We start from the raw sequence: 23,976 nt of genomic DNA, 5'->3' as shown, positions 1-23,976 counted from the left end.
TCATATTTATGTTTGTGTGTGTGTGTGTGACTCCAGGTGGTGGTGTTCGTTTGACTGACGCCTCGGATCCCTTTCGATTCGACTTGAAAAACGCGTGAGAAGCCTTCTCTGGCCTTTCCGCATTTATGTTTTCCAAACCTATTACACGGTTTAATTGCCTGTTAAAAAGATAGCAGTTGGATTATCACTGATTGTTGAAAAATACATCCAGTTCAATCACTGAGATTTTCCACGATTTATACGCCACAGCCCACACGCAGTTTTTAAAACAACCTCTGATCCGCACACTCGATCGTGTATTGTGCGGCTGTGCGCGTTGATTAAAATATCAATCAATTCCGAGCAACAGCCCATTAATTCGGTAATAACACTCTGGCCGCGCGCACACCCAACACAACACATACATTCTGCGTCGAAAGCACCAGCAGGCACTACCGCGGCGCTTAATTGTCGGCGCTAATTTGCGCCAATAAAGGCAAAGTGCATCGTTTAGGCAGCGTTGTACAACACAAATGCAGGCAAAAGATCTCGTTTGCACTAAACTTATTAATGGTGTCGCCAGATTACTGCACGCGAAAAAACACGAATGGGAGGGTGTTGTTGCTTTTACTAAAGAGTGCGAGGGTGGATTTATGTGTCGCGAAACAAGCGACCTCGCCTCATTGTCCTCGTACCAAGCGTCACGCCAGGTTAAAAAAGAAAGAACTCGGCGCAGAATTTATGCCAAGGAGACGGACGCACACGTCCCCCGTCGCAAGATTTATTCGCTACGTGACGCTGCGCCCGGGTGTCCCATTGCAAAGTGCAATGTAGCATGTTATTTTTCTGCAGCGCGGATGGGAAACGGAGCAGCAGCGCAAAGTGCATGTCGCTCATCGCGGTTGAGTCGTAAAAAGCTGGTGCGGTTGTTTTTTAGGTGCAAGCAGCGAGTATTTTTGTGTGTTTTCCCAGTTATGGCTAACATGTGTGCATTGCGGGCCCCCGTTTCTCTTTCGCTGCATTCGGCGTGTATTATTTCCAAATGCTCACTGGCGCACACATATGGATGTGTTAATTTTAATGAAGGCCAGAAACAAGACGCTAGAAAAACACTCATTACCGCTCCCTAGGGGTTTTCTGTGGAATTCCGCAGCCTATACCAGCCTTTTGCAGCAATAAAATCCTGGCCCACAAAATTAACATTCTTGGCCTGTGCGCGAACACTTCTAATTTCGTCTCTCCATTATTGTTTGCTAACCTATATTTGGGCAGGCAAAAAGCGGTAGACCTGCCTTTTTGCTCGGTCTGGCGCATTAATTAAATGGTAATCAGGACGCTTTTTGCTGGCGTTCTCGCCCTTTTTGTCCCGAGCATCAACTCGACGGCGCGCGAAGAGAACACATATCTCTGCCCTCACTCGCGCGCACAAACCATTTTCTCTCAAAATTTCAAGTGGCCTCTCGAAACGGCCGTAAAAAAGAGACCTTTCGCAGGCGTTCCACGAAAGCAAGCGGCGCGCACTCGAGGCGAAAACATTTTTCTGTCCGTCTGCCGCACGCCGAGTTGTAATTTCGAGTGATCATTATTCCATCCTTTCCGCTGTCCCATCCAGCAGCAGCTTTTTATAACAAATTTTCCCAGGCCCGGCCAAGGTAGCAATCACGCAGCAGTCTTCGCGTCATTCTGCCGCGTCACTCGAAATATCTAGCCAATGTCCTTTCCCGGACGCCACTGCAATAACCAAATTGCAATCCACGAGGAGAAAAAGCAAACACATGATACATCTTGCGAGAAAGACAGCAAATGGAATTAGGTTCAGCTCCTGCGCTATTTTTTTGAGGACGCTGCCGCCGTTGATGATGATGAGGCAAAGTGAATTACTCACTTGGTTCTCTCCTAGTTTGTTTTTAACGAGCTGGGATCGCCCATTCTTTCTCTCTCTCGGAGGAAAATTGCTGCGGGGAGCAGCGAGGGGGAGTCGATTTGGCGCTGGGCAGCAGATGTTGTCCGCGCGCCAGGTAGAAATTTTTATCGGAGGCCAACATCGCTCGCTGTTGATTTCTGCTCCACCGAAAAATGTGATGTTGCTGAAGCGGCGGGCGGAGAAAAGAGCATCTTTCTCACAGTCAGTGAGATGCGCAATGCTGAAAGCACTCACGGAAGAATGGCTTTCTGAGCAAGCGTCTCTCGCGCAAGATGACGACGAAGGCGAACGACATCGGCGGAAGGAATAATCCGCTAAAGGGATGCGCTGCCGAATTATAAATTACGGAAGTGGAAAATGAATAGAAGTGAAAAGAGAAGAATGCAGCGCGCCGCGCGCCAGCTGGGCGAAGAGTAGAATATGGAGAGAGAAAAATGCTCCGTACTATCATAGGGATAAAAAGCGAGAAAGATTTGTTGGAGCAAATATTGACCTCCGCGCGTCTTCATTTGCAAATATATGCCTAAAATTATTATAAAATCTAGATTTTGGACTTAAGTAAATAAAAAATTTCCCAGCTTCATTTAATGACAAAAAAATTAGCAAAGCTTTCAAATTTACATACATTTATAGAAAAAACTCTTACATCTTGGCTGGTTGACCTCGGTTACATTTAAAAGTTAAAGTATTTTCTCACTCTATTAATAATTTATTTATTTCAAATGTTCTCGGTTCATTTATATATGAGAAATAAACAAACATGTCCACGATTCCCATCTCCAGAAAATTGCTTTTCTGCGATAACAGTGTCTCCGCTTACGCATGTTCTCGCAGCTTCCAAATACGGACGGATTCAGTCCCCCGCAAAGCAGAATCACCAAAGGGGGATGAGTGAGTGCGGTTTTAGATTGCACCGCGAGATAAACAAATAAATAAAGCGAGTTTTGCGGGCTCAAAGAAGCGGGCAGGCGGCGCATGTGTGTGCTGGCGCCTGTCAAATCAACCGAATTTACTTTGGCGGCGCGCGGCGAGGAAGCAGCGCAGGCGAAACGAACGACACACAGAAAGAGAAACTCCTTCTGCTCCCTTTTCTGCCGTCGTGGCGTGCGTGTGGACGGCAGATGACAAAATAAGCACAGTCTTGCTTTTGACATTTTTCTGCATCTTCTCTAGCAGCCGCTAGTTGAAAATAAACAGACCTCGGGCCGCTGGAAAAAGCCCAGGATTCCGCATCAATATCAGAGGAATGTATTTTCGGGACCCGGCGAGCGCACCAGAGCACCGTGCGTCTCCCGCTCACAATTTATAAGCACACGTTTCTCTTTTAATTGTCACGTCAGCTGTAAATAGTGTCACTTCGCTCTCAAATGAGGATGTTGTTTGTATAAACATCATGGCCTCTTCCAATGGAAGGATATTCTTGGCAGACGGCCCCAAAACAATCGAAAATGAGAGGGTGTGTCGCCGCGCTCAGCGGATTACAAAGATTTATCTGTGACGTCTTCCGTCTTTGCGGGAATTTCGCTTGAATTTCACCAGAGGTTAATTATAGAGCACCGCGAAAGAGGGCTCTTCTGGGGAGTTGTTTAATGAAAAAATACGCCACAATTCATTCAAACTCAACATCAAAGCATTATTCACTGCCGATCGGCGTCAAATACTAATCAAACAGCTCGGTTTGTAATTTGAAGGCAGCATAATGAATGATGCCAAAGCTTTCTCTATATTATTCATCGCGTATTAATACACAAATTCAAGCCCATGCAGCGAGAGAGAGGGCAAAAGGCGGTGCTGTGTAGCAATTTTGATTTCTAAGAGACACGAGAGACGCAAGGCCATAAATTTCGTTTCCTCTCCCTATGCTCTGGCATTACGTGTATTACAGACAGGCGAGTCCTTTGATTTGCACACTCGGTCCGAAGCATAAATCAAAACAATTATTCCTTGTTAAGGCTGCAATTCAAAAGCCGAAATGTGTGCGTGTGTTGCTACGAGAGGGCTAATTACGCGCGCACACACACGTGTATGCTGTTAATACGCTTGTTTTTCGACCACACACGCCATCCGGCGCCGCGTCAGTCGGAATGGATTTTCAAAGATGTGCTCTCCGACTGCTCGGCCGACGAGTGACTAAGCATTATCAATTTGCCTTTTGTTCCCGCGGCTAATTAAGCAGCATGACGAGGATGCCGGCTAATGAGCTGCGAGAACCTGTGGCCCCGCACGCTGACACTTCTATCGGCGAGATGGATCTCAGCGAACCCCACGGGCCAGGTCCAGAGCGATGTAGTACAGCTTGCCGCACCACACGTGACCGGAATCTTAGGCAGCCGATACTCGGTTTTGCCCATATCGGTGGTGTTGTGTGACAAGATCGTCGTCGTCCCATCAAGGAGCGACTTCTGACTCGCGTGAGTTTGAGAGGCTTCACTGGTTTTTTTTATGATTGGCCCTCAATATTTTATGGCCGAGTTACACGCCGCATCTCAACCGACGAGCCCAACGCACGAATGCATAAAAAGTTATATTACACTCACTTTTTATTTTAATATGTGGTCGGTTTACAAATTTCCTCGACGGCTGGTGTTTTATTCTGGCGACGCTCAGCATCAATGTTGCAACAATGCTTCTGTTTCCGCACGTCACTCTTCGTGAAATTTCCATAACTACATGCAAAGTGCATCTCAAAAACCAGGGAGAGGGGCGAGATGGGCGAGTAGCATATTATTGTGTAATCAAAAGTACGTACATAGCGCCGGCTGGAGGTGAATAATAACGCACGCGGCGGCTGCCGCTGCGAAATTAGACATTCATTTATGCTAATACGTTTTATGCACCGAACGTCAAGGAGGTGTAAAGAGCGAGTACTCTCTTTTTACCGCTCGCTGGGGTGGAAACGCCAGCCAGAATCTGACAGCAGGGGGTTAAAATACCCGCCCAGCTGTATGTGTTTCCCTTCTTATACATGGAATATATGTATATATAGTCTTGAGTCAAGCGCCTGTTGAGAAGTGAGAGTGGTCCATGCAGGTAGAGATCACGGCCGAGAAATATTGTTCTGCCATTTATACAAACAGCCTGCTTGACTATACGGGTGCGCAGGTAAGGGAATCACCACAGGGGTTCTATTCTTTTCGGCGATGGTAATATCACGGGGGCTACAACACGGAAATTTCCCCCTGGTCGGTCGTCGCCACCGTCTCATGGCTTCTCTCGACGACGGTGATATATAAAATTGCCGGTTCCCTGTATCGCGGCCTCGATATCAGTGCAGGTGCAAGGAAAACAAGAATTCACCCTTTTCTCTCAATGGCCTTCTAATACAATAAAAATAAGCAGTTGCCGCTCCCCTGTGTCCCAGCCGATTATATCGTACCTTTTTTGTGCAGTGAGTCACACGCTGCTTGTTTGTCACACCGAAACATTTCGGAATGAGCAGTTTCATGCACTTGGATTTAGTGAGAGATTAGGCCCTTTTACATGGCGGCAATGTTTTGATTAGAGTAAAAGTGTTGCAACGTTTTCAAAGTCGTTGAGACTAAGTGGTTACAAAGATTTTGATGCATTTCACACCCTTCATGATAAAAACACATCACACATTGTTGTAACGCACAAGACTGAGTCACTCAGCATGGAGGATGTTGCTATATGCTCAGAAACATTTTTTTATTAATTTAGAGTGACGCGCCATGAAAGTGTAATAATTTATTTCGTCGAGACGATGACTTATCGTGGCGTATATACTTGTGCGTGCACATAAAAAATTATATGCGCCACTAGTGCCAGCAAAAACATATTGTGACAGACGCCGAGGCACAAAACAGCGGCGCGCAGGCGACTTTATTATCATGCAAATAAATTGTTCCTCGCTGGACTCATTTTTAGGTGATTTACATCACAACTAAAGCTGCAGCAGCCTTTCCCTCACGTCCTCCTTTATTTTTAGACTCGGCGCAACATTAGCGAGAGAAAATTAAATAAACACAGTAAAAAAATATGCATAAAAGAATCGTCGTCTGCGAGGGAGGGAGGAAAAAACGGGCGCACTTGTATTATAGTGCGACTCTTTTGTGTCGCCCGCGCTTTCTCCAAAAAGTCTCTCAACTATTTCCTTAGACGAGGGTGAAAATACTCTCTGGGGAGGTTTCAGAATGTCGTTTTCTTCTACTATTGCAATGCACCGAGAGCCAGGCCGCAACACGAAGCAGAGACCAGTGGAAACGGGAGCATAGTGTAAGAAAATGACGAGGGGGACAGGGGAGAGAACAGAGACAGAGAAACAACAGCCTGATCCTTCCAAGATTTTTTACTCCTCACGTTACAGCGCACATGAGCAGCACCAGCAGCAACATAATAAAATAAAACTCTGTGCAGCAGGGGACATTCGTGAACCCAATCGCTCGGTATCGGGTGTCATGTGACTGACACTAATTTCCAATTTGTTGAAGAATAGGAGGAACAAAGACGCATAATGGATCAGGATTGAAAAGAGGCTTTTTAGGAGCAAAATATATTCACCTTTTGAGCATTTTATTTTTAGGTTTTGTAAAGTAAATGCTACAGTAAGCTGAGCAGATCATAGTGAGCACTAACAAATATTTACGTTGCTCACATTCTTGAATTTAAAAAATCCAGCTAAGGTCTGAAAAATTCCACGTTGACCACAGATTTTCTCGATTCTACCCTCACATTTGATAGGTCCGTCGGCAATAAAGATTTCTTGTTCTACCTGCTTTGGGGCTCGTTAGGTCTCCTCCCTGCTGGCCCGTCAGGCGCACCTTTTGTTTGTTCGATGTCAATCACTTATAACGATATATTTATTTTTCATCATCCACCACCTCATGCATAAGCTGAGCGCTGTTGGTGGGTATACGTGATGTACACACGTTACACCTCTCTCGTGATGTGATAAAAAAGCAGCTGAATAATGTTGCTGGCGTGCGTTGGACTCTTTAATAATAATTAATGTTCAATCAATATTCTCCTCTCTCCAACATGCAATCAGAGTAACCCTTCGTCCATAAATCAACAGCGCTGTATCTATACACCAGGCAAAAAATAACACTTTATTAATTCAAACTGGGGCAGCAAAGCAACGCGCATAAAAAGGTATCAATATCTTACGCAGCGTGAGTCGGCTTTGAATTAATTATATTGATATTAAGAATCCATTAGGCGCAGGGGAAAAAACGGGCCACTTTGGCGGGTGATTTATACGAGCGGGCGAATTCTTGTGTAATTCGAGGAAACCCACACACCGGGATCAAAGCGCGCGGAGACTGTGTGTATATGTATAGCGTCTTCGTCCGACTCGAAAAAGGTCGGGCTCATTTTTTAATCGTGGGAGACGCCACGGGCGAGGAAGCGGATGGCGCCACAGGCTCTTTCGGGGCCCGACGTGCGCGGCGGCGGGATAATGCCGCCTTTATCAGGGAGCGGGCGCCGGCGACATCCCTCTCATAAACTCAAGTGCCTACTAGGAGAAAAAGTCACAAAACTCACGCAGCAACAGCAGGTACGCACTTATGTTGCCCTCGACGGGAAAAAAGCAGCGGCGGCGTAACATCTAAAGCGGTTGCCACTCGTGATGACAAAAACCACACACGCGGCTCGCCCCGGCAGGTACTTTTATTTCATTTAAGTCAACCGAGCTGCCCTGCTTTTCTCACAATAAGCAGAACCGAATTTTTACGACCGATCCTGCCTTTTTAAGGAAAATTTGCGCGTACCGCCGTGAGAAAGCCGCAACTCCGTTCCCATACTGACCACTATCTTTCACAACAATTTTTTGTCTGGTCCCCCAGCCTCAGCACTTTAAATCCATGCAATGCGGAAAAATTTAGTTGAGTACTGAGCAATTAAAGTTATGCTGGTATTTTTGCTGATGTTTTCCAAGTAACATTTATATGTTCGTCGTGAAGCTTCATTAAGGCGTCTAAAGCTGCTAATGATATAATAAACCATAACTAATTACAAATAGTATGATTTAAAGGCTTGTTAAATCTATCTAAAAAAAGGCTGAAAAACAGCTTTAATTAGGGTGTGAAATTTAGACAGTCGTTAGTTAATTCAATCGTCATGAGAACTTCATAAAAACAAAAAAGGTAATGGAGAGCTTGGAACATTCTAAAATCCTGTACAAATCAATACAGAAACTGCCTAAAATCGACTGCAAAAAATGTTTTTTTTTCAACATAGCATTTTTCCAATGTGTTAAAATGCAATGCTCATGGTGCCGCACAGGTAAAAAAAGTATTGGCCGCAAAGTATGCAAGCACTTGCTTTCCCATCTCTCGTTATCAAAATGCCGCGTAAATAAACACGTAAAGCAAAGCACCCGGCCGGGAGAATTAATAAAGGCATTACAAGCGAGCTAAGCCTCTTATGCAGAGCGCGCCAGCAGCTTTTTTCTAGCCCCAGTAATACAACACACTGCGCTTTGCTGCGGCTGGGTGTGTGAAATCTTTCCTCTCTCGCTCCCAAAAGCACTGGGCCATCGTTCCCCCTTGACAAAATTATGCACGCCAAGTGAGACCCCTCTTTTTCGCCGGCATCTTTTGGTACTTTGAAACTTTTAATGCGGTTCCGAGGCACTTTGAATTTAGGAGAGGTCAAAAGGCTCGTTGAAATGCTGCCTTGCCAAAAAAAGAAGGGCAGGCATCTGGTTCTTATTACACCGCTGCTGCCGAGAAATGAAAGTATGGAACGAAGACAAATCAATTAAATGAGAGGAGTTTTGTTTGCGTGTGGTCTGGGAATTATATTTCGGCCCCGTGCCGCGCGTTCGTATTTGATATGTGAACGGCAAGAAGTGGTTTGCGGGCACGTATCTTCGCTTGTCAGTTAATAAGAAAAAGGGTCAGCTCAGAGGGGGAGTGGGGGTTGTAATTTCGAATGGGTCAGCATGCATACCGTATGATCAGACACATAATTAGCATTTCGTGTGCGTGTCCATTACTCATTAATTCACACGCCGCACTGGCTTGCTGGCCGGCCAGGAAATAATAAAATTTCTCATCAAAAATATAGTTTTTAATTAATATTCCCCCCGCGTCGCTTTCCTAACGCAGCCCTTTGTGGCGCGATGGCATCTCTCCGTGTTGGTTCTCAGCGGCGGCGTAAACGCCCATATCCATTTATTTTTATTATTTTAATTGGTCGGAGGCGTTATGTTGTTTTTAACATTCAGTTATTTAGTCCTTAATGCAGCGTGGATTTTTCACCGGGCGTTATTAATCCTCGTGCCGCGCGGCACCTGTCGATGCCGAAAGTTCACGGAATTGGTAATTATTTTCGTTCCTTTGTTGTAGCACTTTATCTCGAAGGAAATGTGTATTCAGCGTTTCATTGTCTTTTCAAGAAATGACAGAAACAATAGAAATTCTTCACTTTTAATTAGCAGCCGAGGAGGATGCGTTGAACATAAAATGAATAATCCGAAGAATTATGGGAAAACGTCGGCTTTTGTCAGAACGTTTTCCTTGGACGTTTGAAATATATAAATTTTTCTCCTGCTTAGCCCAACTCTATTTTTCCAGGTCACGGGACACTGCTTTTCTCATCCCTGGCGAAAACAAACACGCTCTCTTTCCTCTCGCTCTCTCGTCCTATATAAAATAAAATAGTGAGGATGGAAATGCGACCAACGCCGTCGGGCCTTGGACCGCGTCGAATCAATTTTTGGCGTTTCCTCTCTTCGCCGAAGAAACACACATTTCGTATTAAGCGCCGGGGCAAATATTTGCACTCATGTGCTATTTATACAAAGTATCATGCGCGCGATACTTGCTTGTTAAAGTACACACACGGGCCGAATTTATATAAAAGCCGAGGGCACACACGGTCGCCTTTTCATACAAAATAAGCGTGGAGGATGAGAGATTTTGCTGCATGTGCTCTGCTCTCCACCCACCCGCTCTCCGTAGGTGGGCCATTGATCTCGGCGGCGCATTTCGCAACATAATTCTCCTTCTTATTAAGCGGGGCGCCGTTCGAGCGGCGGATACGCTCGTCGGGCGTAGACGCGAATTATCCGAAACAAAAAGATCACAGCTCGAGACAACCAGTGCGTCACGAGGCTTTCGTATTAAATTCAATTTTCGAGCCCACGTCCCCCGCAGCAGTGTTCGTGAAAGAAAGCGTTATGAAGTTGTCTGCGCGGCTGCAGTAATTAAGAAGACCTGCATCATTTAATTATAACGTCTTTTTGACTGGGTGATAACTCCCATTGTGTCGGTGAGTGAGAGAGGATTGTGTTTTTAAGTGCAGCTTTTTCGACGGTGCGGGCAGTGGAACTAACTTAACATTATGTAGCGAAAGGGGAAATGCGGCACGCCGACTGCCGCGCGCCGTTCTTTTATTTTACAGCCGCCTGCGTGAGAGCTAGTTACACACATACTCGCATGTAAATGACGATTACAATGAATAAACGCTCGGCCATAAATTTGTGAATTAAATAGTTAAGCGCGGGGTGCTCTCGCTCGCTCGCTCGCTTTCACGGCCGCCGCGTGGCAAATGTCGTCTCGCAAAAACTCGATCTCTGCAGGGTGACGCGCGGGAGAATTCGCACGCCTGTGTTTCATGAAATATAGGCTGACGGAAACTGGTTTGCGATGATTCACAGCCCACGGATGCGGAGGAGAGGATCAAAACGACGGCGAAATATGCGCTGCGTGCGGTATGCACAAACAACAAGCAGAGTTTTGACAGCCGGGATCAGAATCAAGATTCACCGCCGGCGGACGATGATGTGACTGACTGACTAACTGCAAGACAGAAAAAGATAGAGAAAAATAAACCGGTGAACGGACCTCCCTTTCTGCATTTTTTATTCGGCCAGGCCTTCCAGCTCTGCTTTGTTCGACGAGGGGCTGTCGGGGGGCATATTGATGAGTTCGAAACTTCCTCCTGATATTGTCCTGCGTTCTTTACTCTCTCATGACGCCGTTTTTCGATACAAAACCAATGTTTTATCAAGACGTGACTGCCATACCCGAATAGGCCGCACCAGAGAGCTGGAATTTTCTCAAAAAACACACATAACAGCCAGTCTGCACGCGGTCGTCGAACGCACATTAAAATTACAAATTTGTGCCCGCCGACAAGTGAGAGCGTGTGTTATTATCCGACGCGATGCTTTTCTATACACTTATAGCATGTGCACTGGAATAAAATTATCCAAGTGCAACAGCGTTTTCATCCTCTTCCAGCTGGCGGCGCTTTTTGAAAATACTGAATGCTCCTCTCGACAGCTTGTGCGCTTCACTCTCATGTACTTTTCTTATATAAGAAAGAGCGCAGCGGAAAGGGTTAATTTAGAATACACGCCGGGCGTTCACTAATAGAGCGGGCGGCCGACGGAGTTTGTTTTTTTATTTATCCAAAAGCTACAGATTTTCTTACAAGATAAACCATAACTGCTTCTGTGTGTGCGCAACAAAACTTTTTCATCATCATCATCACGCCGGCACCAGATTATTATAGACAAACACTTTAAAACTTTTCAGCGTCGGCCGACTGTCGTTTTTTCTAAATCTTTTCTCATGCTCCACGTGATTCTGAAAATAATATGGTGCTAGCTGAAGAAGCTTGGGCTTTTTAATTTAAAGTAAACACGGTTCCTCTCTCTCCTCCGAAGCTATCAGAACAAAGGACTGACGTTAATTGAATGAAAGACACGCGCACGTCTTTTTCAATTAAATTAAAATGCATCCGGCAGCCGGCTCACGAGCATACAGATTCCGCACGCTCTCTGTACAAACACGAAATTACACACAAACCTACCTACCATTTTTGGCCTGTCTGCTCAAAGCACGTGAGGATAATGATTTAAAAAATGCACTTGATGGCTGCGCTGACAACAGGAAAGCATCGGCCTGATTGATTTGGCATGCTCTTTACGCTATTCGTTCCACCCTTCACCATCAAACGCCGGCGCTCGAGAGCAGATTGAATCCCGGACGGACGGCGATGGATGCAGCAAACATATCAACCCATCACTCGCAAGCACGAAACTCATCAGCAGATAAAAAGTCGGCTGGGCGCACGGACGCCGGTGAAACTCAATAAAATTGATTCTAAAATTACCCTTCCACTACACAAAGGGGCGATTTCGTGCGCTACGGCTCGCCCATCTATCACGAAAATACTATAGATAGGAAAGGATAAAGAGCAATTTAAAATTAGTTTTACTAATAGAGGAAATAAAGTGGGAGCTAAATTGGTGAACGTAGTGGTTTGAAGGGAGTTTCTTTCTCTTGATTCAGCTATTTTTTTCTTGCGTAAAAAGTGATGTAGTGTTTTTGCCGTTCAATAAATTTTCTGCTTATAAAATTGGATAATGTTTATGTACTTTCAGCAATTACGCCGTTCAGTTACTAGCAAAAGCAAATTTACGACCAGCCCGCCGTTATTTTCGAAATTCCATCGTTATTTCCAGCACGATCCCTCTCCGGCACCGAATTTCATTTCATATTGCATATAAGCCAGGGCCGCACACAACAAAAGCGATCACTTTTCATCACTCTCTGCGCCAAATGCTTAATCCCACGGTGCAATAAACATCGATTCCGTTAATTCCGTCGGCGAGAGGATTGGTAATCCCATAAATTCGACCCCACTGCGCTGCAGAGAGTATTAAAAATATTGACACACGGCGAGAGCCGATAATTATGCCGCCCCATCACGGCCAGCGCTCTTTTTCAAGCCGGCGCGTCATCCGGTACGTGCGCGCTGCAGTTTCTCGCGTGAGTATTTCTGCCGGGGTGATACCCAAGATTTATGGGCATTTTCCTGCGGTATGGTGCATTTCGCGAGAAAAAGCTGCGCGGCTGCTCTCTTGCTGAAATTGCGTGCCATATAGAAGTGAGCTCCATTTAACCTTGCTGATGATGATGGTGGTGCCCGTGGTGGTGGTGGCGGCGGCGGCGGAGGAATGGCGCGCGGCCCACCCACCGCCATACATCATTGGCAAATTTATCTATAATATAGAGAGCGCGCGCGGGAAAAACGCTGTCGAACTCACAAGATACCTTGGGAGCTGCTGAGCGACGTCAATCCATCATACACACGAGGAAAGAGTGTGCCATTTGTATCGAAGCGCGAGAGCAGAAAAAGTGCAAAAGTGGTGACGGCCCTCCACGGCGCTCGGCAAATCCTCGTTTTATTATCAATATAACGTGTCGACGATATGTTTCCCGGCTGCTTCCAAGTTCGCAAGAAACAGCACTTCCCAAGGCAAAAGAGTAATGGTGTTTATGTTTTGTAGGGTGATATGCCAAGCAAATGGATTTTCTAAAAAGAATAATTGAAAAGGAAAACTAAAAAATATGTTGTGCTTTGTAAATATTTCATACACTCCTCTACTAAGCCGATGTTTCTCCTTTAATATATGCCGCGAGACTTGCATTTCTAATTTATTTTTCAATTAGAACCTGAAATAACAGGTTGGGAGTATGCAATTACAGCTTGTTTTTAATTTCTGCGGCGCAACTCTTTAGCAACACTGCGAGTGTAGAATCAATCGAGGTGCAACTACCATTTAAGCTCGCGCGCGTATTATGTACTTCTTGGCACGACGCAAATAGCCATTCGAAGCGAGGACCGTGGGAAGTGCTAAGTGGGCGTGACCAGGTCTTGAGCGATTATATCAAAGGAAATCGCGCCGCCTCGATTTTAATTATCCGCAGCCGTGAGCTCGGTCATTCATTTATAACTGTCGTTCAGTGAAAACGAGTCGGAGGGATGATAATTTATTTTTACGCCCCAAAACTGCTTCGAGTGTTCTGTTTTTGGCTGCGTTGGCACCACTTTTTCCCTCTTGTTTTTCCTCTTTCGTCAAGCTTCAAGCTGGCAAGCAAGCACCAGAGTTGCAAGGACGGAGGCTGTGTGTGTGTGTTTCCATTTCACGCTTGCATGCTCTCGCTAGCGGCTCATCTCGCGCGCCAAAAGTGATGGCTCCTCGCTCACTTGGAGCCCCGCTCGCTCTTATACACGCCTATACCAGAATGAACGGCTCATCGCAATTTTCACGCCTATCAGATTAAGAAAGGGACACAATGAGGCAGAGCAAACTCGATTTTTTACATTCATTGAGATTGGCACTTGTCAGCGGCGCAGCACCGGAAATCGCTGCTTATTTTTCACCGGCGGATATTTTAATCGAGCGAACAGCGCACGAGGACGAGTTTTCGAGCGAAATTATATTCCGGCGGGGCTCAAACGAACCAAGTTGCGGTCTTGGGAATACCTGGCGGCGTGCTATGTCGAGAAATAGTTTCGGCCTGCGTCGGATTCCGTTGATAATTTTGTGACAGCGACAGAGGGAAAACACGTGAAGTCACTCTCGGGCCGAGTCCATTGAGCAGGGGACCGAAAGGCGTGACCCTTTCTTGCCTGGCACACGGCCCGACCGACCGACCAACCGACCGACACAGCAGCACTCTCGCTCCGTCGGTGTACATGTACGCGATTTGGCGAGCCAAACATCTTTACGCCTGATTGAAGGTACAGAGCAGGAAACTAAATCCAGCTACACACACTGCCGCCGTCGCCGTCGCCGCCGCCGCCGGTTCGGAGAACGTGGAGCGAGATAATGTGTGCCTGTGCAATATTTTTTTGCACGACCAAGGGCGCTAGACCAATTGCCGGTCGTTGGTAAATAAAATTGGAAACGTCTAGTCTCTGCGAAATTGGCCCTCTCGCTCGTAATGACCCCTGCATCGGAATTTTATTCGATTCTCTCTCTGCATCCGCTGGTGCGCTCCGCCGCCAACGCCGCCGCCGCGACGTGATTATTACATGGCGCGGACCTCGCCAATTAATGGTGCGAAAAAAGTGCCACGGCGGGCGATAAAAACTTCAAATTGATTGGATGTGACTGCGTGGCAGGCAATTTATAGCCGTTCCGAAGGAAGTCAACATCACCAAACACGGCTTCGATTCCATTAAAGCGGAGCACGCTTGGTGCACTGGCACGTGCATAAATTCGGTTTTATGTTTGACCGCTGATGCTGCTACCGGGCAAATGTGAAAAATTATTACTGCTGCACTGGACCAGCATTATATAAATTTATCGTTCCTCCGCAGCGAAAACCACCAGCCGGCGAAATGAAAAGTATTGCATTAATTGTTATTCTCGCTCGCTGCTTTTTTTTGCACCAACAAACCAAAAAACTGCTGGACAAACAAAATCAATAGGTGCCTTGTGCGATTCACAACTACTCTGTTTTCATTTATTTCGAATAAATGGTGTGAAGGGGTGCAAAAACCACGTTTTCCCATTAATCATCCCTTCTCCCCCCGTCCGGTGTCCAAATCCCAATTAGAACCGCAGCAGCACTCAATTGTGTCAACGAAAAAGCCCCCGCGAGTGCCATTCAAATTAATCGGCTAGTCGCTCTCCTCACTCGGAATAAACGGCTGCTTCTTTCCAAAGTGGCTGGCCGCCCAAAAAGACCATTAACTCGAGACCGCCTTTCGCAACTCGAAGCGGCCGTGCCGTTAAACGGAGAGGGTATGCACATCGGTGGGCCCTGTGAAATGCAATATCACGAGCCGGCAAACATTAATTACACGCGCGGGCATCGCACAATGTTGAGTGCGCGCTGTGGCGTTGGCAGGTGCTGCGCGCAGGACAACAGGTGCGATATGCACCGCAAAGGGCCGCTCACTCATCGTCAGACAATGCGTACAATAAGGGCTATCACTCTCGGCTGGCTGGCTCGGTAAGAAGGTTGTTTCCATGTGGCGAAACTGGCGGTGGCGGCGGCGGTCCCGACGACACCCCCGAAGAGCAGCAGCCCCGTATCGACCAAATAGAAAGGGGCCATAAAACCGCCGGCGTCGCCCCTCTGCATGGTTAGCGAAGGCTGGAGAATGCCTAGAATGCCTGCCGGAGCGTTTGTTAAGCTGTCGAAACTCGCAGGTCGCGCTACCTACGCGTGTCCGCTGGGCAATAGCCGAGGAAATTTGAGCCGAACGGAACAGGAAATTAAATCGCGAGCTCCGGGCGAATTGTCAGAGAGAACAGAATTAAAAGTTGGCGATATAAATCCTCGTCGGCTTAAAAGTTTGGTTTCGAGAGCACCGCGGGTGTGCCTTTTGACGTGCCAATCCCACAAAGAGCCACCAAGCAATATCATTTCCCGCGCGAGATTCTTGCGGAAAGTTTTACGGTCACAATTTGGTGGGCAATTTAAAAGTGGTGTGCGTCCATTTGCGCGGCGGTGGCGTCTCCCCTTTCGCCGGGTCCGTCCAGCAGCAGCAGCAGCAGCGCATTATGCAAACTAGCGCTCGCATTACAAGCAGGCTGAAACCTCTGCACGCGGCCGGCGGAAGCAAGGGCTGTGCGGCACGGCTGACTGAGTGGACTGGATGCAAAATCGCCGCCGCAGCGGATGGATGCTGCGCTGGTGTGTGGCGTCAGCTGCAGTTAGTGGCGTTATCGGCGCGGGGGTTGATGCCCGGCACCAACGACTGCGTGTAATGTATGTGTGCGGCCATCCAGCCGGCCTTGTTACACGGCGACGGCCACGCGAAAATCTAATTAGCTGAAAAATTACAGATGTACACACACGTGTGCAAGGAAGGGTGTGTTGCCATTGCGATTGCTGCTAGGTGTGCAGAGCAATTAAACCCATCTGCCTGTCAACGCCAAAGCCGAGAGCGGGAAATTATGAGCGCGGAGATAAAAAGGGCCAGCCGAGAGAGCGATATGGCATGGCCCTAAGTGCACGCTACACCTGGTGTAATGCAATTAAAGGCGGAGTGAGAGTTTGAAAACGTTTTAATGGCCTCGCAATGCTTTTTGTCGAAATTGTAATCGCGGTAGTTGTAAAACTGCACACAGAGACACGGCCAAGCCGGAAACAGCGCGTTTCATCTTTACGTGTCGGCTTAAAATTTTGGCAGGCTGGTGTGAAAAAGCAGATAAAAGTTGTCGTTTAGCACATCTCGTCGCCGAAATGCGACGGCTTGACCCAAAAAATGCTGCATAAAATATATTGAGAAAATCCGTGTTTGCTTGCTCTCGTGTGCCGACTGGCTGACTGGCTAGCTGAGATCCCCGCCCGCCGCTGAGCGAGCAGATTCATTCACGCAGTTTCTCTAACACGTCTATTTACTCAGGGAATGATTGAGCGCTAACCATACTGCGCTAATATAACAAGAAAACCCGAGAGGGCCGCACGCCTCCACATAAATAATGAAAAGTATTATACGGCACTCTGCGAGCGAATCGCGCCCTGCCAAGGGAGGAAAAATTCGGATCGTCGAGAAGAAAGGGGTTGCAACACACCAGCAGCAGCAGCAGCAGCACCATGTACGATCTCTCGCTGGAATGGCACTCATTCTCTCTCGCCAGCATGCAAGGGTGGAAATTCGATTTCGTAACTGACATTTTCCAGAGTTGGAAATTGGGGGGACCGACAGACGACTCTGTCGCTGCCGCTCTCTCCGCCGCCGCCGCCACGCGTTTTGCGACGCTTTGTGCGCTTAGAAAAGAAATCATTACCGTAATTCACGCGGCCGAATTCAATTTTCGGCGTCGGAAACATTTTAATTCCCCTCGATGTGCTGTCCGGCGTTTTCAATTAGCCTTCGAAAAGTGATTTGCGCTCATTCCTGCGCACGCATGCAGCAACGCAGACACGCAGTAAAACACACTGCTCCTCCGAGTGCTGGCCGTCTTTTCAATAATAAAATGCCACCAAAAGGCGCAGACTCTCTTTCTTTCTTTGCCGCCTTGTTTAATTTAATCCTCGCTAGGCCAGAAGAATTTTTATTATTTCTCGGAGAGCTTCTCTATAGAATGGCCATCGGAGCTTTTATCCTCTCCATTAAAATTTATTGCATTGGCCAGCAGCATCTTAGCTTGAGCTTGTGTTGGGTGACGAACTGTAATCCATTAAGCAGGCAACCAGGGAAAATAGTGTTTTTTCTGGTGGTTTTGAAAAATGAAATCACAGCCGAAGATTAATTGGCGTGTAGAACAAGCCATGTAAAATCTATTCAAAAGCAAATTTTCAACGTGAAAGCAGAGTCTCTTGTAATACTCGATGCTTATGATAGTTTACTTCAAAAAAGGCTCACACATTGTAACAAAACCTTCTCTCCAAAATAAACCAAAACACGAGAATAATTCATATGTACGGCCTCGCTCACTTTCACACATTATGATTCGTCTTGTTTTTTGGCGAGTTAAATAAAGGTTCAAGTTTCTATACGACCTGTTTTTCCTCATTAGGTTCAGGTGTTCAGATAAGATGTTTTACTCCTGCGATTCTAGTGTATTTTCATTTTTCAACGGCATGAAAGTAGATAAATAAAATGATGTTGTAAAAATATTGTGATTCGTGATCAACAAAGTGAAATACTTAAAAAAATTTTGATTACGAAAATATTTAATTGTATTAGTTTATAATTTTACAAATTCCATAAGGGAATTATTGACATATTCAAAATCAACGGCATTTTGCAGTATACAGTACATAAAAATCAGTTGTATTGTATTGTATTATATCTAATCTAAAAACATGGATAAAAGTGATTTTATATGCAAACAACTCTCGGTTGAAAAAGAAACTGATAGAAATCTCCAATTTTGCATATATTATATAGGAGAGGTAACGCTATTTTCTCGAATCCCACACGAACACCCCTTTTAAAACTTCTCGTGTGTATCGAATATTTTACACACTCCGCATGAGCTCGCCATAAAAGTGCGTTGTGTGTACACAATAAATTTCCAACCCTTTCGAAAGAGGGGGATATTCCCCCCGTTTGTGCCCCGCGCGCCACCCGCACCGCCCGCCGCACTCGAGCGCGTTCAGTGGCACCAGGTAAACAATAAATAACTACGAGCGCAATAGCAATTACGATTACTGCAGTCAGCACCCTTGCTCTCGCTCCCGTGCTGCTGCTGCTGCGTCGATTGGCGAGAGTGCAATAATATCACAATAACATGCATGCCTCGTGTGATCCAATTTATCTTCGTGCACGCGCGCGTGTACGGAGTGCGGCTGCACGAAAATGCACCTGAATGGGAATTCGTGCCGAGTCGCAATACAGGAAACAATCAAGAGAGCCAGCCAGCACTCGGACGGCGCGCGGAGACCGAATAATTAGCATCGGTAATTATAAAGCAGCGCACACAGGCCGCATGGGCAAATTACAAGGCGTCGAGTGCTCTCGCGGAAAATAAATAATGGCGCTACAATAGCTCACCACGGGCGTGCCCGGCATTATATTTATCGAACTTTGATGATGGGGATTTCCCAGCAGCACCGACTCGACAAAACGGTTGCCATAGCGTTGAAAGTCTAATTTTAGAGAAGCCTTTTCCATCAGGTGAAATTGCAATTTTCCTTCCTTGGCACCTGAGCAGCGTTTTCGAGGGTCTTTCCGATCAAGAGGCCTTTTAAAAAGACCCACCAAGACGAAGGAAAACGCCAATCAACTTGCAAAGCTATAAATGAATGCCGTTATGCCAAAAATGATTTCCATGAAATCACGAAATTGTTGCGCACCGACCGTTTATTTAGAAGTAAAAATCCCATCGCCAGCCCGCGATGGTATGCTCACCAGCTCCATAAAACATCACTTTACGAGCGGTGTACATACACGGCTTTTTTCATAAATTGAGCTAAACATTTCCTTTCCCATGCCTCTCCATAACACACAACACGAGAGCGCCGTTTTTGCACTGGCTCTGATGCCACGCGTAATTTGATCCATCAAAATTCCATTTATCAACAACTTGTCTCATTAATTTCATAATTAATTTCCCCGCAGACAAGCTTTTCATACAAAATGCGGAGGAATCGCGCAAAAGCCGTTCAACCCACGCAGCGACGCGCGGGACGGTAGGCAAAAGGAAAAATCTTGATAGCGCGCGTTACTCCTGTGCCTATTAGCTCTGCTGACAGCTAATATGCATAATTTCAACTGGATATTTATGATCGTAATCTGCACGTGTGATCGTACTCGCCTTTCCTTTAATACATTTCGAAAGGGCCGCGCTGCTGGGCGTACGAAAATAATAAATTACGCACACAGAAACTCGGCGCGGCCAGATAAAGCATATCCGCGCGGGGAGATATATCCTAAATAATTAATTACAACTCGGGAAAAATCTACCGTGTGAAGAATGGAAACAGAACAAATTACCACCACATGTCATAGCGCCATAAATTTGATTAAACTTGCGCGCACGCTTTTTATATTGTGATTATGGCAGCGGTGCGCGCACTGCTAAGCGCCGAACGCTTGTGAAAAAAGGAGAGAGAGAGAGAGGCCTCGAAAGCATTAATAACAATTTCAGTCACAAATCTTACGGCGAACGACACTTGAAAAATATCCACTTGCTTTTAAATAGCACTCGAAAAGTGAATAAAACCCGTTTGTGTGTGTTTGGTTTATTCAGCTCATTCTTCTGCACAGACGACGGATGATGGATAGATTTTGTCTCGCGCGTCCGTCCCCCGCCGCTCGTGAGAGTGGTACATAATAAAATAATCATCCATTCGTATCAAACAGAAAGAGCGCAGGAAAGAAAGAGTTTGTTTTTGTGCCTGGCTCCGTTTTGTTTGTTTGTGCCTCTTCTCTCCTCGACATATTATTGATTTTGATTTCCTCATTCAAGCGGCAGCGAACTCCTTTATATTCATCAGCAAGAGTTGGAGCCATTCAAAAGCTTTTTCTCAAGTAACGCTCTCGGTAAAGGAGAGGAAAAAAATAAAAATCTCCAAGATGCGGATAAAACAAAAGGTTGTTAAATCATAATTCCGTTGGCAAACTCGGCGATTTATGTTTGCAAGCGAAAAGTTGTTTTCGTTGCTCGGCACTTTTGATATAAAATTAATCTTGGCGAAGGATACGAGGAGAATGAGAAATTGATTTTTTGCTGCGCTTGATCTCTCTGGTTAACCTTTCGCGGACCAAGTGTTTTAAGGACTCAGCCCGGCCGAATCGAAATTAATTACCTGCCTGTTTGTAATGACTGCGCTCTGCTCGGCTCTCGGCAGCGAGAAGTTTTCCTTCAAACACCCACTCGATCGGTCTGCGCGGCCGCTTTTTTTAATACTCCTCGCGCCGAGTGTGTATATTCAAATCTGTCATCGTAAATACCTCATCACTTTTCTCCTCGGCGTGTATCCTCGGTGCAGACACGCAGGATTATGGCTCATCTGCATATTTTAGGGCTCCTCTCCGAAAAGCATCATCAGTCTCTGATAAAATTATTGCCGTTCAATAAACTCTCCTTCTAAATGTACACAACAGTAAAAGCGCCGTTTCAACTTTTTAAAATTTATAGCTCATTGCTCTCTCTTTCTTTTTGTTGCTCAAATTCTGAGGACTTTATTAGCAGTTAAAATTTCAACAGCAGCTATACACGTAATGTGCTTCGGATTTGTGCCTTGCAATCAATATTCACGTTTATGTGTGTGTGTACGCGCTGTGGCCTTAATTGCCAACGCGGCTGCAGACAAAATTTTGCTGCCAAGACAATATATGCCGTTATAAGGAATATAGTTGCAAAAGCTGCGTTTTGATTGATAACGCCGACTTTGGAGAATGTTGATGGTCTATTGTTTCTCATTGGTACTGCTAATTGATTTGCAGCATTACACGTGCACCTTAGCAATTATAAGCCACTCCTTGAAACCGCCAAAATTGCAAGCTGTTTAGCAATTAGCAAGACTTTTGTAAGAATGTTTGAATTTGCACAAAATGCCTTTCTGCAAAAGCATAAATATTTATGATTTTTAAAATGTACACAGCTCGCTGTCCTCTTACTTTCTGAAATTATATACTGAGCAAACTAACAGTCATTATTTTCAACAAATATTGAGGAAACACACTGCGTATATATGTTCTTTAAAGAGGAGGGTTTCGTAATATTCAAATTCTAGCATCATTTTTGGTTAAGGATGAATTTTGTTATGCTACCTATAAAGCTTTCATTTCGTAATGCCGCTCTTATAATGTAATATTACACTTAGCTTTTCGTGAATATAATTATGCCATTTTTACAATTACGTAACAACACATGCACGTTACAACATCGATTAACAACGGTAGTTATTGTCACGTAAACTTGCTAAGGTATAAAATGTTGTATATATAATTTTTAAATATTCTCGCTTGAATTTCTTCACAGTCTATTACTTAATACCTTAACAAATTTTTAAGAAACATCTTTTCTCCTGCCACATAGTTAGAAATAATATTTATAGTGTATTTGCATTGGAAAGAAGCAAAGAATGATTTTCAACCAAATTTAAAAATATTAATTGCTTAATTTCCAACTTGAATAAAATGTTACGATCAATTTTAATAAAAAGTTATGATCCGTTTCAAGAGCCTGCAATCCATCATGCAAATAAATGCGAATTGCAAATGTCCAAATTAAGCCATATCTCTTAAAAGCGTAGTACATAATTGCGACAGCAGAAATGCGCGCTCGGCATAAAAGAGTCACCGTAATTGCCATTTTACGAGCAGGAGCATCAAATTGCCACGCAGATACTTATCTGCGAGTTAGTCAAAATTTATCTGATGGCGGAAAGGGCATACCCTCGTTTACTGCGTTGGAATGGCATAGAAATTCGAAAAAGCTGAACACACAATGAGAAAATCCCTGCGTCTGTCTCACGTTGCACAAGGAGGCATAATACGGACTCTTCCAGTCTGTTTGTGTGGTGTTTAAAAACAAAAACACGCGCTGAACGCAGAGCAGACGACGGTCTAGAGTCCAGACGACGAATGAAAGAAACGAGCCAGACCTAAAGGAGTTGGCGCAAAATTAAAACACTCGCTCGTTTCGCACAACGGCCTGTGTTCTTCTGCTGCTTTTTTATTTCTTTTCATTATCCCTGCGGGGCAGATTAAAAATTTCCCTTTCCGCTTTTGTTCGGCCGCGGTGACCGACTGCTGGAAGAGTGCAAAAACTTTTGAATACGCGCGCACCCGGACAAAATGTGCGAGCAAAGAAAGCACGGGGGAAAATTTTTTTAATCATAAATTACGCAGTTAATGACGCGAAGCCTGCTTTTTATTTCCCTGCAGAACTGCTGGCTGCGTCGTACCTGATGGTCTTCCACATAAAATTTTATCTCTAGTCCCGAACACTGGCAACTCAACTGTTTAATAGCTCCAACCGCATATATAATAACTCGGCGCAAACACTTTATAATATAAAATATATGCGGCTCCGATATTAAAATTTCCGGAATTTCTAACAACACGCGGAAAAATGCGTCCGACGAAGTGTCACAAGCACACAACATTTTAATAACAATCCGGCGCAGGAGTATGTATACAGAAATTCTTCTCGAGGCAAAAATTTCTCAACTCACCTGTGGTAGAAAACGGGCCGACGTCCTTTCGCGAAAACTTCACTCACTGCACGCGGACAAAGGGCACTCGACAAGTTAGTCCTGTTCGGAGGGTTGCTGAAGGTGGCTGGCTGGTGTGCACACGCGTTTGTTTTCAAGGGAACGAGCGAGGAGCGCGGTGTGTGCTCGAGCAAGGGCCCAACACGACTGACTCGGCGAGCGAGCGGAGCACGATGATTTTCGGCCGCGCCGCGCACAGCCAGTGAGAGCTGTCCCTCTCCCTCTTCTCCAGCTGCGCGGCGAAAAAATGTTTCTTCAGCGCCAGGCAGACATCCTCATCCTTCACCAGGCAGGGATGCTGTGTGCTGCCTCACGTGTGTGTGTGTGAGTGTGAGGGCTCCCATGTAAAAAAGCTGCTTGCTGCGATGAATGCAGTGCAATGTGTGCTGTGCCTTATCACTTTTAGATGGAGAGAGAGAGAAGGAACATTTTTTCCTCTTATCACTCCGCGGATGAAATTCTCGCGTCTCCCGATGGGAAAAATGAAAACATCAAGGGGTTGTGGCCTGTCTATTAGGGACGTGAAAAACAGTCAACTTCAAGGAACCTTTGTGTATCATTATTAATTTTATTAACATCAATAATTGTCAAAGTGCAACAGTGACAGTAAAAATCTTTTCAATATTAGTCAAAAAATAAAGTTGAAACAGTTTTGATTCAATGCCACTTTACTATATT

At 45.5% G+C, this 23,976-nt stretch overlaps 1 protein-coding gene across 3 annotated transcripts in view; it reads right to left on the bottom strand.

Annotated features, from left to right (window-relative positions):
- unc-5 overlaps window positions 1-23,636 on the bottom strand; it is an 89,955-nt gene extending 66,319 nt beyond the window's left edge. For 2 of the 3 annotated variants that reach the window (XM_065486066.1, XM_065486150.1), the window contains exon 1: window positions 23,260-23,635. The gene's annotated coding sequence lies outside the window, so the exon portion shown is untranslated. Of the gene's footprint in view, window positions 1-23,259 lie in introns of all 3 variants that reach the window. The other variant, XM_065486233.1, reaches the window with a different exon arrangement.
- Between the last annotated feature and the right edge of the window lie 340 nt (window positions 23,637-23,976).

Source organism: Cloeon dipterum, chromosome 1, assembly GCF_949628265.1.
Source record: "Cloeon dipterum chromosome 1, ieCloDipt1.1, whole genome shotgun sequence".
Classification (NCBI taxonomy): domain Eukaryota; kingdom Metazoa; phylum Arthropoda; class Insecta; order Ephemeroptera; family Baetidae; genus Cloeon; species Cloeon dipterum.
Note: the sequence above shows the minus strand (reverse complement) of the source record. Positions and strands in the feature narration are given on the sequence as shown.